The sequence below is a fragment of the Gopherus flavomarginatus genome, chromosome 25, assembly GCF_025201925.1.
Source record: "Gopherus flavomarginatus isolate rGopFla2 chromosome 25, rGopFla2.mat.asm, whole genome shotgun sequence".
Lineage (NCBI taxonomy): Eukaryota > Metazoa > Chordata > Testudines > Testudinidae > Gopherus > Gopherus flavomarginatus.
In genome coordinates this window covers 11,528,477-11,543,696 of record NC_066641.1, presented here as the reverse complement: position 1 = coordinate 11,543,696, position 15,220 = coordinate 11,528,477, and the positions used below count along the sequence as shown (strand labels likewise).

The 15,220-nt window shown below is 45.5% G+C and overlaps 1 protein-coding gene and 1 non-coding gene across 2 annotated transcripts in view; both read right to left on the bottom strand.

Moving 5' to 3' along the window:
- CISD3 (CDGSH iron sulfur domain 3) overlaps positions 1-15,220 on the bottom strand; it is a 156,261-nt gene that overhangs the window by 74,205 nt on the left and 66,836 nt on the right. The gene's annotated exons all lie outside the window — the stretch shown is intronic.
- Positions 11,339-11,412, bottom strand: TRNAN-GUU (transfer RNA asparagine (anticodon GUU)). The gene has a single exon. It is a non-coding gene; the product is annotated as a tRNA-Asn (tRNA).

Sequence of the window (15,220 nt, the reverse complement as noted above, 5' to 3'; positions counted from 1 at the left end):
ATCTTCCTACTGTATTTCCCACTCCATGCATCTGATGAAGAGAGTTTTAGCCCACAAAAGCTCATGATCAAATAAATTTGTTAGTCTCTAAGATGCCACAAGTTCTCCTTGTTTTTTTTTTTTTTAAATCATAGAATATCAGGGTTGGAAGGGACCTAAGGAGGTATCTAGTCTAACCCCCTGCTCAAAGCAGGATCAAACCTCAGACAGATTTCTGCCACAGATCCCTAACTGGCCCCCTCAAGGATTGCGCTTACAACCCCGGGTTTAGCAAGCCAATGCTCAAACCACTGAGCAAGTTACAAACACTGCAGTTATGCCTCACTACCTGTATGATGTAGTATAGCTGGCTATGCAGCTGGCTATGTACATTGTTTGCTGCTGACTGCTTCGTATATTGCTGTATGATTGGCAGGATAGAGGTCAGGTCCTCTTACATCTGGAGGTTGCATAAAGAATCCAAAAATATCTGAGAAAGATTTCACATAGTCTGCTGAAATGAAAGGCCAGGACCCGAAAAATTACATTGTGATAACTGTAAGAAGTGAGACAGATAAACAACACCCAAACCTTTACAGCCAGACAACTACAGTTATGTGGGTTCCATTGGGTTGTACAAACAAAGTCAATTAGCTACTAAAATAAACATGTAATATAAATGCAGAAGCAAGAGAAAATGAGTATCTGGATAAATACAGGTACCTTTCCAGGGCTATTTATTATTTACATGACCCATAAGCATATGTTTCTTCACTTGGACTTGATCCTGGAGACCTTCCTCGGTCAATATTCCCCTTGAAGACTGGACATATATTCAACCCTTGATGGTACATTCTTGTCTTTCAACTATGTGATTTTGTTAACAGCATTCAAAACGAAGGGGCGATAGGGAAGGCTTCTCTGTCTCTGATGCAGTTTATACCCTTCTCCACACAGGGCTGCCCAGGGGATTCAGGGGGCCTGGGGCAAAGCAATTTCAGGGGCCCTTTCCATAAAAAAAGTTGCAATACTATAGAATACTATATTCTCGTGGGGGTCCCTGCGGGGCCTGGGGCAAATTGCCCCAGTTGCCCCCCCCCCCCCGCCGGAGCAGCCCTGTCTCCACATTTTTGGATTCCGCTAAATTTACCCTTTCCAAGGCATCTTTTCCCTCTTGCTTCTTCTGACAAGCAAAGTAGCTGCCTTTGGAATGCACCAGATTATTTTAAACAATAAGTATTTTTTTAAAAGAAAGAAAGAAAGTAAAAGCGGATTCCAGAGAAGGAGTCCCTAAGATCCTCCTAAAAAGATATTGGCCCAGATCCTCAAGGTATTTAGATCAGTGCCTAACTCCTATTGACTTCAACATGATGAGCATTAAGCACCCAAATTGCTTTGAGGATCTGGGCCTTTAACCTCACACTGTGTATCATTTACTTCAAAGGCTGTTTGGATTCACAAGCAGTTTGGAATACAGTTTATTTGGTGACCTTGAAATACAGTGAATTAAATGGGGGTAACATTGAGCCAGAACTTTCACACTTATTAGTGATAACTTCTCCAGCTGCTCCTGCACCTCATATTTCATGTACCTATGCTGCTCCACATCATCTTTTGAGCCTGCTGCCGTGGGAACACTTGGAAACATTTGGGTTGGAGCTTTTGTTTAAAAAAAAGAAAGACCCTTGTTAATACTGAAGTGTGGCATGGAAATACAGAGAGCAGCTTTGTTGGAGACTAAACAGAAAACACTATTTCTCACCCTATGACTGCACTGTTTTCCTTTTCATGTCAGCATTTATTAAACTGCAGGCAAAATATGTGGGTTTTAAAATATTTCTCATGTAGAATTTCCCCTCTCCCTCTCTCGCCTCTGGCATTTCCTTTCAATGTTGCAAGCAGCAGAGCTAGTGGGCTGAATTCCTGCTATTCCAACACTAACTCTCTGTGGCTTTCCACAAAGAACTTGGGGGCACACTTAGCTCCCCTGAAGGATACGTCTCCATTTGAGCTGGGAGGTGTGATTTCCAGCTCATATAGATGTACCTGCACTAGTTCTGCTCCAGCTAGCACCTAAAAATAGCATCGTACCCATCAGGGCTGGCTCCAGGCACCAGTGTTATTGGGGCAGCACGTCCAGGTCTTTGGCAGCAGCTTAAGCGCCCCACTTTAGTCTTTGGCAGCAATTCGGCGGCAAGCCCTTCGCTCCATCTCTTCCTCTTCTGTGGCACTTTGGCGGCAACTCAACTGGGTTTTTCTTTTCTTTTTTTCCTTTGCTGCTTGGGGCGGCAAAAAGCTGGAGCCGGCCCTGGTACCCATTGCAGTATGGGTGGCAGTTCGGCCTAGCAACTCTGAGTACGTACCCAAGGCGTTGGGCAGGATTGTACTGGGAGCAGCTTGCCCGAGTGGCTACCTGTGCCACTGTGACCACTCTGCTATTTTTAGGCACCAGCTCTGCTCGAGCTACAGTGAGTACATCTTTGTGAGCTGGGCACTGCACCTCGCAGCTCAAAGGTGGATGTAGCTTTAGACACCCAGATAAATGGTCAGATTTTCACAAGTGCTCAGGTCCTATTTAGGCACCTAACTAAAGTGCTGGATTGGCACAAATGCTCAGCGCTCTGCAGCTGCCAGTGAGAACAGGGAGAGGTACCGTGTGCTGAACGTGAGTACACATGCAGCTGTTTCATCTAGGTGCCTGTACAGGATCCGCACATGTTCGAAAAGATGTCCCTTGGGCCTTCTTGCTTCTCCCATCTGTAAAACCCAAATCCTTCCTGCACATCAAATGTAACTTAAGGACACGAACTAGGCATTGCCATGCCTATCCCTCATGCTTCTTGCCAGAATGGCTACCTCGTTGTGTCCCTATAATGTAACTGGTTTAGGAGGCAGGTTATTGATCTGTCGCACAACCCCCAACCTGGAGGGCTAATAATGTATTGCCTTTTGTCTGCTCCTGTCCAGCTTGGATAGCCCTCCCAGCAGTTAAAAAACCCATTGGCATCACTCTTGGGGACATTGGACCAAACAAACCTTCCCACCATGTCAAGGTGCAGACTTTGGGGAAGGATCTGTAAAACAGGGGTAATCATAACAACCCATCTCACAGGGAGTTGTGAATGTTAATCAACCACAGTAAAGCTGGAAAGTTGCTAAATATGAACATTCCTTCAGGATCCTTTCTCAGCCTCAACCAGTGATGCTCATTATTGAGGTTTAATGCCCAGGATAATCTCTGTACACCCTACTGCTTCCAGTTGTGTCTGAAGAGTCAGCAAGACTGTATTGATTTGGATTCTAACATGTCATGACAGCCCAGTGCTATGTGACGCAGGGGCCAAACAGAACACTTGGCCCCTCCAAACAGTCTTCAAGGACCTACAAATTATTGTCAGAAAGGCCAAAGTATGTACAAAGTTACTCAATATTATGCAGTGAAACAGCAGCAGATTGCCAAGCCATCATCCTTTATATAAATGATAACTCACAGCAAAATACTATGATGCATGCATCTGACGAAGTGGGTATTCACTCACGAAAGCTCATGCTCCAATACATCTGTTAGTCTATAAGGTGCCACAGGACTCTTTATCGCTTTTTTACAGATCCAGCCTAACATGGCTACACCCCTCTGATACTTGACAGCAAAATACTGATACAGTAGCCAACTTTTCCTTTGTAAAAACTCTTCAAAATCCAAGATTTTCCAGGGGGGTCTAACTAGCTCCTGGAAGGTTATTTGATTTTTCAAACAGCAATATCCAGAGGCCCCAAAATACCCACTCACCCACCTCCCATCATGGGATCCTGCACCAGACTGACCCTATAAGGCATGGGCTGCTTTATGTAGCTACAGCCATGAACCTTAGCCCTGAGCTCTTGGTTGTGTAGGTTGGATATTCGTCTTTCCACCACCGGGAGGCAGCAGCAGCAGCCCTTTCTCCCACGCTCAAGCGACGCTGCTGGGGGCTAAGGGGTTGGCTGTTGCCATGGCGTTTTGCCTATCGGATGCTGGAACAGGGTTTTGTTTGTATCAAGGCTCTTCTTGTCCAGATGACATATGTTCACTCTGTGTACCCCCCACCCCACCCCAAAGGCGAGATGTATTGATCAGCTCGCAGACACGAGGCGGTAATAAAGTCAAATGCTGGAGGTTAACCAAGGCGTGGGCTGGAGCAGTAAAGGGAACAGACAACCTTGCAAAACAAACACGCCACCAGGGGAGGGGACAGGGACCTTCGCTTTCCGTTGCATGATCGAAACCGCCAAGAAAATACCAGCCAACCCGTGCAATTATTGATGAGCGGTGCAATTAAATCATTGCAGTACACATAGTCTGCTCTGCTGTGAAATGATCCCCGAGAGGGGCTGGCTCCTGCAAGGCTCTGAGCACTTTGCCCCCCGCACCCCCTTTTCCAGCGAAGCACAGGCTTCATTTTAGGCTCGTCTCGAAGGCAAGTTTCGCTGGACTGGGGCCAGAGCGCAGAGCTCTCTTGAAGATGGAGAGACCTGGCTGAACTGAAAAGCAGGAGGGTCCTTTCCCAGTCCCAACGGATCTGTCTTTCACCTGGATTTAACGCAGCTCCCCCTCAGGGATCATTATTCCTTTTTCATCCTTATGTGTAAACGCATTGCCCCGTCTGCAAGATCCTGCACAACCGCTGCGTTTGGTCTATTTCTGGCTACTACTTAATACTACCCGAGGTAGGCATTGAAGTGTACACGTGTTTGTGTTTCGTTTAAAGCCTCAGCAAAGGTGTGCACCGTCCTGGGGGAGAAGTTTCCTACCCAACTACGCTGATGTGTCAATGAGACAAAAACGACAGTAATTTTTCCCCTAAACGAAGACTTTTGTTTGAAAAGTGCAAAACTACAACCATGGGATAAATCTGACTTCTCTTTATATACCAGAAAAGATGGATGTAAGATCTGGGAACATTGTCCAGCGATTTTATATAAAATCATTAAACTAATCTATTTATCGATCCCCATACACACACTATTTAATCTATCTATCTATCCTCACACATTCATCCAATCTATCTGTATCTCCATACACCCCCCAATATCTATCTACATATTTATCCCTATACACACCCCAATATCTATCTATCTATCCTCATACACACCCCATATCTATCTATATCCCCATACACAACCCAATATCTAATCTATCTACATACACACCCCAATATCTATCTATCTATCTATCCCCACACATTCATCTAATCTATCCCCACTCACTCTTCTAATCTATCTTTCTCCATACACACCCATCTAATCTATCTATCTTTCCCCAAACACACTCTATCTATCTAGTTATATAGCCTCTTGTTTTACCAGATCTGACTTTTTGGGTCAATATTTTGGGGGAGGATCGGGCTAGGTATATGAGAAGTCCGTTTTGTTAAACTATTTGATCAAATCGCTCGACAATGCACCTAGGTCTTACCTTCTTGACCTCCAGGGCTTTCCCCCGCCCCAATGGGTTGTGAAATTAGCATAATATTATTTTCTGTGCCGATAGTTATACAGTGAGTATTGACCTCGCTAAATATCTAAGCTAAAAACAGGACGGATGCTGCAGTCGGCACGGGGATAGATTTTGGGGCTTGATCTAGGATTCGTCGATGGATGGGAGAAATTCCAGGAATGGTTTTAGGGGATGTGATTCTTAGCACTGAATCCAGTTTCCCAGGGAGGGGGCTCGCTGAGACGGTTTCATCATTGATTTCACGCCACTTCCTTTGCATCTCTCGATTGTGTCCATCGGTGGTTTAGGTTCTCAAGGGTGCCCCAGCTAGCAGGGAAGAAATGTGGTTTGTAATTATCCCCTGGGCCCAGAGCTGCGTGGCTTGAACTCAAGAGGAGAACTCGGCGTCTCTGATCTTTTGTGCCTTCGCTGGCAGCGGGGTGCGAAGGCCGGGAATGAGGCTGAAAGCGGAGCGATAGGACTGGCTGGAGCTCAGGTTCAAGGTTTGAGTGGGATTGTGCAGCAAACACACTTCACGCAGGCGCGTAGGAGCGGGACCATACTGAGTATCCGGGCCGTGTCCTTTATGAATGAATGGGAGTGCGAAGGTTCTAACTGTCGCTTCCTTCAAATAATCCCAATAAACAATCCCAGTTCCAGCTTCTAATTCTCGCCAGAGGGTCAAAACAATGATCACAAATGTCCTCTGAGCTCCTTCTGCCTGAGAGGGGGCGGAAATGCAATGATATAATCTATGATTTGATACATTTAATTCTGTCCTGTCCTTTCCTGGGGAGGGGGAGAGAAGGGAGGGGCGGAGAGGACATTTAGTTAAATGAACCAACGGTGGTTTTGTTTGTTTGTTTTTGTTTTACAAAGCAGCTGAGAAAAGAGGAGTTTGCGCTCAAAGCCCCCAGAAAGTTCGGCTGAGAGAAGATGGCAGAAAACACATTTCCGTTAGGGGGAAAAAAAGAGTGTCAAGCTAAAAATAACAAGAGTCCTTGTGGCACCTTAGAGACTAACAAATTTATTTCAGCATAAGCTTTCGTGGGCTAAAACCCACTTCATCAGATGCATGGAGTGGAAAATACAGCAGGCAGGTATAAATACACAGCACATGAAAAGATGGGAGTTGCATTACCAAGTGGGGGGGGAGGGTGTCAGTGCTAACGAGCCAATTCAATTAAGGTGGAAGTGGCTTATTCTCAGCAGTTGACAAGAAGGGGTCAATACCAAGAGAGGAAAAGCTTATGCCCAAATAAATTTGCTAGTTTCCAAGGTGCCACAAGGACTCCTCATTGTCCTTGCTGTTACAGACCAACACGGCTACCCCTCTGAAACCTGTCACCATGCTACGAGCATGCAGAGACTGTGTGTTCCATTCTGTGCATCTGAAGAAGTGAGCTGTAGCTCACCAAAGCTCATGCTGAAATAAATTTGTTGGTCTCTAGGGTGCCACAAGTACTCTTGCTCTTTTTGCGGATACAGACTAACAGGGCTGCTACTCTGAAACCTGTACTCTGTTTGAGTAACTTTTAAACTTTTTTTAAAAATTAAATGTGCTGCCAAATATTTATCTTCTGTCATGAAAAGAAAAATATTTGTTTGATCTTCTATTCTCCTTGGCATTTAGCTGTTACTTGGAGCTCTCATGTGTTCTCCTAGCATGGTGACAGGTTTCAGAGGGGTAGCCGTGTTGGTCTGTATCAGCAAGGACAATGAGGAGTCCTTGTGGCACCTTGGAAACTAGCAAATTTATTTGGGCATAAGCTTTTCCTCTCTTGGTACTCACCCCTTCTTGTCAACTGCTGAGAATAAGCCACTTCCACCTTAATTGAATTGGCTGGTTAGCACTAACACCCCCCCCCCCCCACTTGGTAATGCAACTCCCATCTTTTCATGTGCTGTGTATTTATACCTGCCTGCTGTATTTTCCACTCCATGCATCTGATGAAGTGGGTTTTAGCCCATGAAAGCTCATGCTGAAATAAATTTGTTAGTCTCTAAGGTGCCACAAGTACTCTTGTTATTTTTGCGGATACAGACTAACAGGGCTGCTACTCTGAAAGCTAAAAATAGTCTTCATTTTAAAGAAGGAGTACTGGATAATGTCAGGGTCATTATATCAGAAATTTACTGTGACACAAAGGGACATAGCTAGCCAGCTAGCTATTGGGGAGTGTATGGAGATAGATAGATAGATAGATAGATAGATGAGGTGGATGGGGTTAAAGGATTGGGAAATAGCAAATGCACAGCGAAAGAAAGGAATCCCAGGCAGAGAAATATAGAAACCTGAAAGAGACTCGGAGACAAATGAAGAGATGGAGGGGAAGGTACAGCCAGACCACGCATGGGGCCTGATCCGAAGCCCAGTGAAACCAGTGGCAAGATTCCCCTCGACTTCAATGACTTTGAGATCAAGCCCTTAGTAACAAATTCACAGAGGTAGAGAGAGCGCAAACAAAGAAACGTATCTATAGAAGGGAGGGGAGGGCAGCTCAAAGGAAGCTGGATAACAGAAAAAAGTAAAGTCCCCGGGGGGAGAAGTCCCAGATTATTTAATTCTACGTTGATAAACCCACCCTGTAAAAACAGGACTGATCCAGCCCCGAGCAGGGAAACCGGTTCAAAATAGTCCAGAACCTGGACACAACTCTCATTGGGAGAGCTCTGGATCGGGCCAACTGGATGCCCCTATATATGCCATGTCTGTGTGTTTGCATAAGGGTGTGACTTGCGCCAGACACACACGGATCCCTGCACGGGCGAGGTGGGGTGGGGGCAGAGAAGGCCGCAGACTGAACAAAGAGAAGGGCAAGCTGAGAAATAGCAGCTAGGTCTAAGGGCCCGATCCTGCCGCCTGCCCCCCCCCCAGGGGATCTCAATGGGAGTTTTGCCTGAGCAAGGACTGGCAGGCTGAGTAGCCGTAGATAGGGGAAAGGGAGATGTGAGGGGCAAACAGGAGGCTGGGAGGATGATGGAAACAGTAGGGGGGGCAGGGGGAGAGATGGTCAGGAATAGGGAAGACAAAGCGGAAATTCAGATGATCTCTGTTCCAACAGAGCGCTATAGAGCCAATAAAGTGTCTATCCCATAGGGTATGCGGGGGCTGGGGATTATACCAAGATCACCTATGGGCAGAATGTCTGTATTTCTCTGTCCCTAGGGGCCATGAGGATCTTCTCCAGGACATCCATCTTTCTTTCTTTCTTTCTTCTTTTTTCTCTTGCTCCCCTGTTTCTTTCCTTTCTACATAATTTCTTCCTCTTTTCTTTTCTCTTTCTTTCCTTTTCTCTCTCTGTCTTTCCTTGACTCCTCTCTGTATGTGGTTACTCCAAATATCACCTTAGGTCCCCATCCTGCAAACAACCCTACATGTGCTTTGAAATTTACTACAATGAAGCTCCTGAATCCTGGTAAGTATCAGGGGGTAACTGTGTTAGTCTGTATCCACAAAAACAACAAGGAGTCCGGTGGCACCTTAAAGACTAATAGATTTATTTGTACGTAAGCTTTCGTGGGTAATCCTGGCAGTCAAGTGTTTGCAGGATGGGGACCCTCGCATTCAAAACCAAGGGTTAAAATCCCCTTCCATGTGAAAGCCTAAAGGCCTCTGCCATGAGAAAATAGTTGTCTTAAAAAAAGAAAAAACTCCTTGGAAAACAAATGCACAATAATATGCATTTTAAAACAATGAGCCACAGACCACAGAAGGGATTAAAAAAAATCTTTGTAAATGATGCTGCTGGATTTCTTTTAATGCACAAGTTAAAGAGAAATTTGCTTCTCTAAAGGGTATTGGGTTTCTTTATCTTCCGCCTTCCCCCCAGTTCTCCAGTGCTCTGTAGGAGACAGGATTAATTGTTTAATACAGAGGAGTGATGTTGTGCCAAACGGAAAAGGATCCATATGTATAAAACTACCTCAAAATGCACAACAGATTAGGCAGCTTGGTTTAAATGAAAACTTCAGGCCTGTTTATGTTCACACTGCTGAAATGGACAACTCTCTTAAAGGGACAGCCCCCCCATCTTTTCTTTTCTTTTCTTTTCTTTCTTTTCTTTTCTTTTCTTTTCTTTTCAAAGCAGGTATGTAAAGTGTTTCCCACTTTACAGTGTAGCTCCCAGACTGTAATCTAAAGGCCACAGTGTATCTGGGACTGGGAGGAAATCCCATACCTTAATGCAGTTCGCTGAGAAGAGGAAAAGCATCAAACGCAGAAGCAGCTAGATGGAAATATTTTGTAAAGCCAGACTGAAGCAGGCCCATTGTTCCTCCCTTTCGCATATTACTGGGCCTCTCTGTAGGAAAATATTCCATGCTGTAAACTGAAGAAATAAACAGAAATTGTGATTCCCTTCCTGGGGAGTTGCTTTTCTCTTTGCTTTGTGAACAATATTTCATAGAACCTGAAGTCAGAAGGGACAATTCTGATAATCTAGTCTGACTTCTTAAGTAACACAGAATTTCACTCACTAATTCCAACCATAGAAAACACAAATCTTGCCCTATTAGTTTCAATAGTAAAAAAACAAATCAGATGAGGCAGAGGTTGGTTTGTTTTAAGCAGGCTTTGCGGGGGAAAAAGTTGTTTTCAAAATAGGGAACTGAATTAGAGAAGGTTGGAAGTTTCATACCCTCTGCTCCTCCTTCTTTTACTAAAAATAGTTATTGCTTTCAGGTCTCTGATCATTTTTTTAATATCCTGCCACTCACATTTTCTTCTTTGCAGATGGAGATGCTTATTTTGAGGGAACCACATGTTTGTATTACATGCTGAATGGTCTCCAGAGGCCAGATTTCCAAGCACTCAATGCCTGCAACCAGGGACAGATTTTCCAAAGAGCTCAGCTCCCAGTCCTGCAAACACTTCAGGATGTGTGTAACATGACCCACCTGCACAATCCTATTGACCACTGTGGGCCTTCCCCAGGCCCAATCCGGCACACACTCTTCATTTTAATCCCAGCCACAGACCTGCTGACATTATAGCAAAGCACAGGTGTAAATACTGGCATTAGAACATCTGCCTCTGACTGGATTTTGGCAAATTTAGACCCAGATTCAAAAAAGTCTTTAGGCACCTCTCTTCCACCGATTTCAAAGTTAAGAGCCTAAATAGCTTTGTGGATCTGAGCCCTAACCCCTCTCTCCTAGTTGGTCCTACCCTTTACTCCCAGGCAGGCCTGAAAACAACTGCAGTCAGATTTTTTGGTGAAGTCCCCACCCCCAATTTTATTATTTTCTGGGGGGGAAGGGGTGAATCATAAATTCAGGGGGTTTGAATGAGGTAAAAGGAACCTGAAGAGCAAGGCTAATCTCTATGACAACCTTTCTTTCCCTTCTCTCTGAAGAAAGGGGCACCCATGTGAGGCATTGATACTCACAGGAAGTGCTATTAATACCGACCAGAGTCACCTGGGGCTAATCGCTGGTCAGAACTCTCCAGCTCCCCTGCTTTCCTGGGGGTATGGTGGGCAGCTAAAAGAAAACCATCTGTAGCCCCTCAAAACCATGGAGAAACTCTTTGCACACACCAGCTTCCCCTGAGACTTGCATTCATTCATTCACTTTCCTCCTTAGAGCTTTTGGGGCTCAGGTCTCTAGCCCCCTACCTTCCCATTGATTTCAGCCTAAATACCTTGGAGAATCCGGACCTGGATGACTGGGACATTCTGTCCCCAACCCATTACACAAGGGATACCTTGAACTAACTCACTCACCTCCCCACACTCCCTGCTCTCTCTGGCTGTGTTTCTGATTGCAGGACAAGTCCGGTTCTCAAACGCGGGTCCCTACTCCGCGTCCTTTCAATGCAACGCAAATAAAATCAACCCCCAAAAGGGAGCTAAGACTGTAAAAATAGGATCGGCCTCCCTTCGTCCCTGGGTGGGCTCGAACCACCAACCTTTCGGTTAACAGCCGAACGCGCTAACCGATTGCGCCACAGAGACCGGGACGGGAGCGAGCTTGGCGGCCAGCGGAGTCAAGTCATAGCAAGTCTGCCGCTGGCCACTGGGGGCAGGAGGGAGCCAGGAGAGGCGCGCGAGAGACAACAGCCGCTTGCAAAGCTAAGCAAAGGAGGTGGGCGAGCAAAACCCAGCAGAACCGGGGGTGCGGGGGGAAATAGCCTTGAGCAGCTGGACTCCCGAGGCGCAGACGGTGCAGCCCGGGAGAAGGGGTGAGCAGGATGTGCAGCCCCGCAGGTGGCTTGTCCCTTGTGACCTTGCCTAGGCATCTCAGAAGCCAGTTTCCTTCTGCTCCTTAAGAAGCAAAGGAGACTAGGATTTAGCAACCGAAGGTGGGGAAGATTCTCCTGAATCTCGAGAAGCGTGTGTTGGGAGGAAGGCTCCTGTCCCCGACAGGGCGTGAGTGTGCTGTGTGTCCCCCTGCGCATTTCCAGCAGGGGTGTCATTCTCCGCCCTGAAACATTGCCGGGTGGAGGGGAGATTTTTAGCAGAAGTATTCGGCAGTTTTCATGGGTGCAGCTGTCACATGCGCATTGTCAGGGTGCTGTGAACACCTTACAAAGTTAGTCGCCCCTTCCAGGCCGCACTGTTCCAGGGGGAAAGAGAGTCGCAAGACACAGGGTGGATGTTTTAAGAGACAGATTCCTACCGAGACTGAGGCAGCTTTTCAGTGGCATATGCTGCTGGCCTGGGCATCTCCGAAAGGTCTTGCTAAAGACCCTCTCATTGACACCCCAGAAATCTCTCTCGTCACTTTCCTGGAAGAGAGCTCAGCCTTTGGCTGGGATTCTGCCCTTTCACGGCTCGAGCTGAGTGACAATGCTGGTTTCGGACAGCACCCTGGGTTGCAGTTTGTCTGTGTTAACTTGGCAGGCATTAGTAAACCCCACTGTGTTGTGTCACTGATTAATAGGAAAGAACTCCCCACTGACGTCAGAGCAGCAGCTCTGCTTAAAAAGAGGGGGCTTGATAAAAACCAGTGTGGAGACAGTCGATGAGATCGTTTAACTCAGGATGGGCCCCCTACAATATCCTACCCAGCTTCCTCCAGTCCAAACCCCAGGCTGTTTGCATACAGTAGAGCACAGGAGTATGGGCAAACTGAGGAAGCAGGCAGCCAACCAATCCCTTTGCGATTGTCTTCTGGGTTAAAATCAATCAATGGATTGTAATTAGGTTGCTTTACAAATAGCCCAGCGTTGCCGGAGGAAAGGGGCGTGCGCTAACCCCTTTTATAAAAGCTCTAGGTAGATGTTCTCCAAAGAAGTTTGAGGCAGGATGATTTGGGATCTTGGCTAGTCCTCGGGGTCAAAATATTAGTGAGCACACCAAAGCAGGCGCTTCAGGAGAGAAGCGTCCTTAAAACAGAGCTCACTGATGTTTTGGGAGTAAGAAGAGCTAATTCCATGGGACCTGATTTTCAGAAGAGCTCAGTTGTTTAAGCACCCGTTTTTGAAGAGCTCAGTTCATTGGGGCCTGAATGTTGTTGAGAATCAGGCCCTAAGTAAGAGTTGAGCTGCTTTGAAAATCTGACCCCTCAACGGTGGGTGATGAGAACTTGAAAAAATAGGACTCTGGACTCTGTCCTGCAGGCCACAACCCTTTAAATAAAATCAATGGCAAATTATGATGTAATGGGCCACCAAATTCCGTTGTGAAAGAGGGACCAGTCTGAAACCTGTCACATACTCAGCAAGTTTTCTCCATATTGTGTACAAAAAAAATTGTGGTTCTGGGTTGTAGACTTCTACTAAATCCAAAATAACTTGTGGTGACCCTCTGCAAACTAGAGCTCAGAACAGAAAAATGATGAATAAATATTTAAAAAAAAATCTAGTCATTCTCAATACTAATATGACACTTTTCATCCTCCAAGCTCCTGATAAGGATTAATTGGCTAAGCCTCACAGCGCTTCTTTTGAGACGGGGAAGTAGTATAATCTCCATTAGGCTGAGAGGGGAAACTGAGGCATGGAATTATTCCGCGAATTGGGTCACGATAACAGAGATGCGGTCTTAAAAAGCCGCTGCCGTTTGGGTTCGTACGGCTGGTACCCGGGGGAGGGGTGGATTCGATTTGTAAATAAGAAAAATCAAGATTTGTTTTGATTCCCCTTACACACATTCAGTTAGACATAACAACGCTCTTGTCCATCTAACCTCATTCCTGGAACAACTAGATACCCTCAGTCCTGAGGATGGGCCAGTTTGTGCGATTTTTAATCAAGCTCAGCTCCCCTTCAAGACAAAGGACTGGCCTGGTGGTTAATTCGGTTAATTCTAGAATCCTCTGATTTTCCTGTTTAAACGGGGGGTCACTCTCCAGTTATACAGTGCAGGGCATTCGCCTCCCTGGGCATATTTCAGGTCTGCAGCGTAGGTGTGACATTTCAACACTCTGAATAGAAACCAGCCTTTTGTTGTTTTGTATTAGCATAAGCACACTCATCTCACCGCTGCTCCTTATCAAACCAACAAAAATCCATGGCACATCATTGACTATCCCTGTGTAAGACAAGTAACCCCACAGGCTCGCGTTTTTCCTTGCTGCCATTCTGCAAGTTTTATTTTTTTTCTTACCGTGGGAAGATTGAGTAGAATTAGAGGCAATTTAAATGCACGTTTGGTGCTTAAAGCCTGTTCCCATTGAAGTCAAAGGAAAAATCCCTTTGCTTTCAATACCTCAGAACTCTACATGGGGACGGTCTCTCCCGTTACCTGCCAGATGAAGGCTGCTTGATTTTCATGGTTCCATTGGACAGTTTCTGAGCAGACCATTGCACAGAAATGCATAATTGCGCCCTAGTTTAAGAACTCTAAGTCGCCTGGAGACAAGTTGTTTAACAAGTTTGTTTAAAAATAGTTGCTAACATTTCCAATACAGAGATTGCTGCTGATCTGTCATAATCAATCTTATCCACTCTCAATCCACACACACATAAATAAGACATGTATGCATAGCTACAGATAGCTAGACAGACCGATAGAGATGTGTATGTAAGTAGATACTTATATTACCACATATATACAAACACACATATATAGAAGGAGAAAAAATATTCATATTTCTATACTCCCAGCTAAGTTCTTCAACACGCACAGAGAGCTGATTATTTGACCGAAGATCTGTTTTACATGTCCTTATATCTATAGCGATCTATTAAAGATTAATTAAGATTAAGATCTGATTAAGATTAGCAACAACTCCTGTGTTCTCTAGATGCAAATTACACGGGTGTGTGTGAACCAAGCAACACAAACTACCGTTCTTTGGTTCATCTAATTCATACTCATTTGAGTTGCAGTATTTTATTTGCAACTCAGGAGCTCAGGGCCAATATCAGTTTTAGATCGATCTGTCCTTCCATCCACGTGTCTATGGACATATCCGCAGTGGACTAGATAGATTCCATAACAGATATGTCCATGTCTGTGGGCATGGATAGCTTGCTAGGCACACAGCGTGCGCACGTACAAAGCACCTCTTTGATTCACCCTTTAGAATTGCTCTGTATATTTTCCTAGCAGGAGGCTTCTGCAGAGCATCCGTTTCCCATTCGACCAGGGCCCGAGAGGAGTGAACAGCCCCGTGGCCTCGAGACGAATGGCGCGTGTTTCCTATCAAATGCGCTTTGCCTGCGCCCGCGCTTAGTTATTCCTCAGCCAATTTTTAATTTCAGAGAGAGGGTGAAATTTAAAAAAAATGAAAAAAGTAGAAAGCAATGCGTGTACCTCCATTGTGCTACCTTTGGATTCTCCTGGTGCCTTTAGTGTGGATCCTGATTGCAGAATG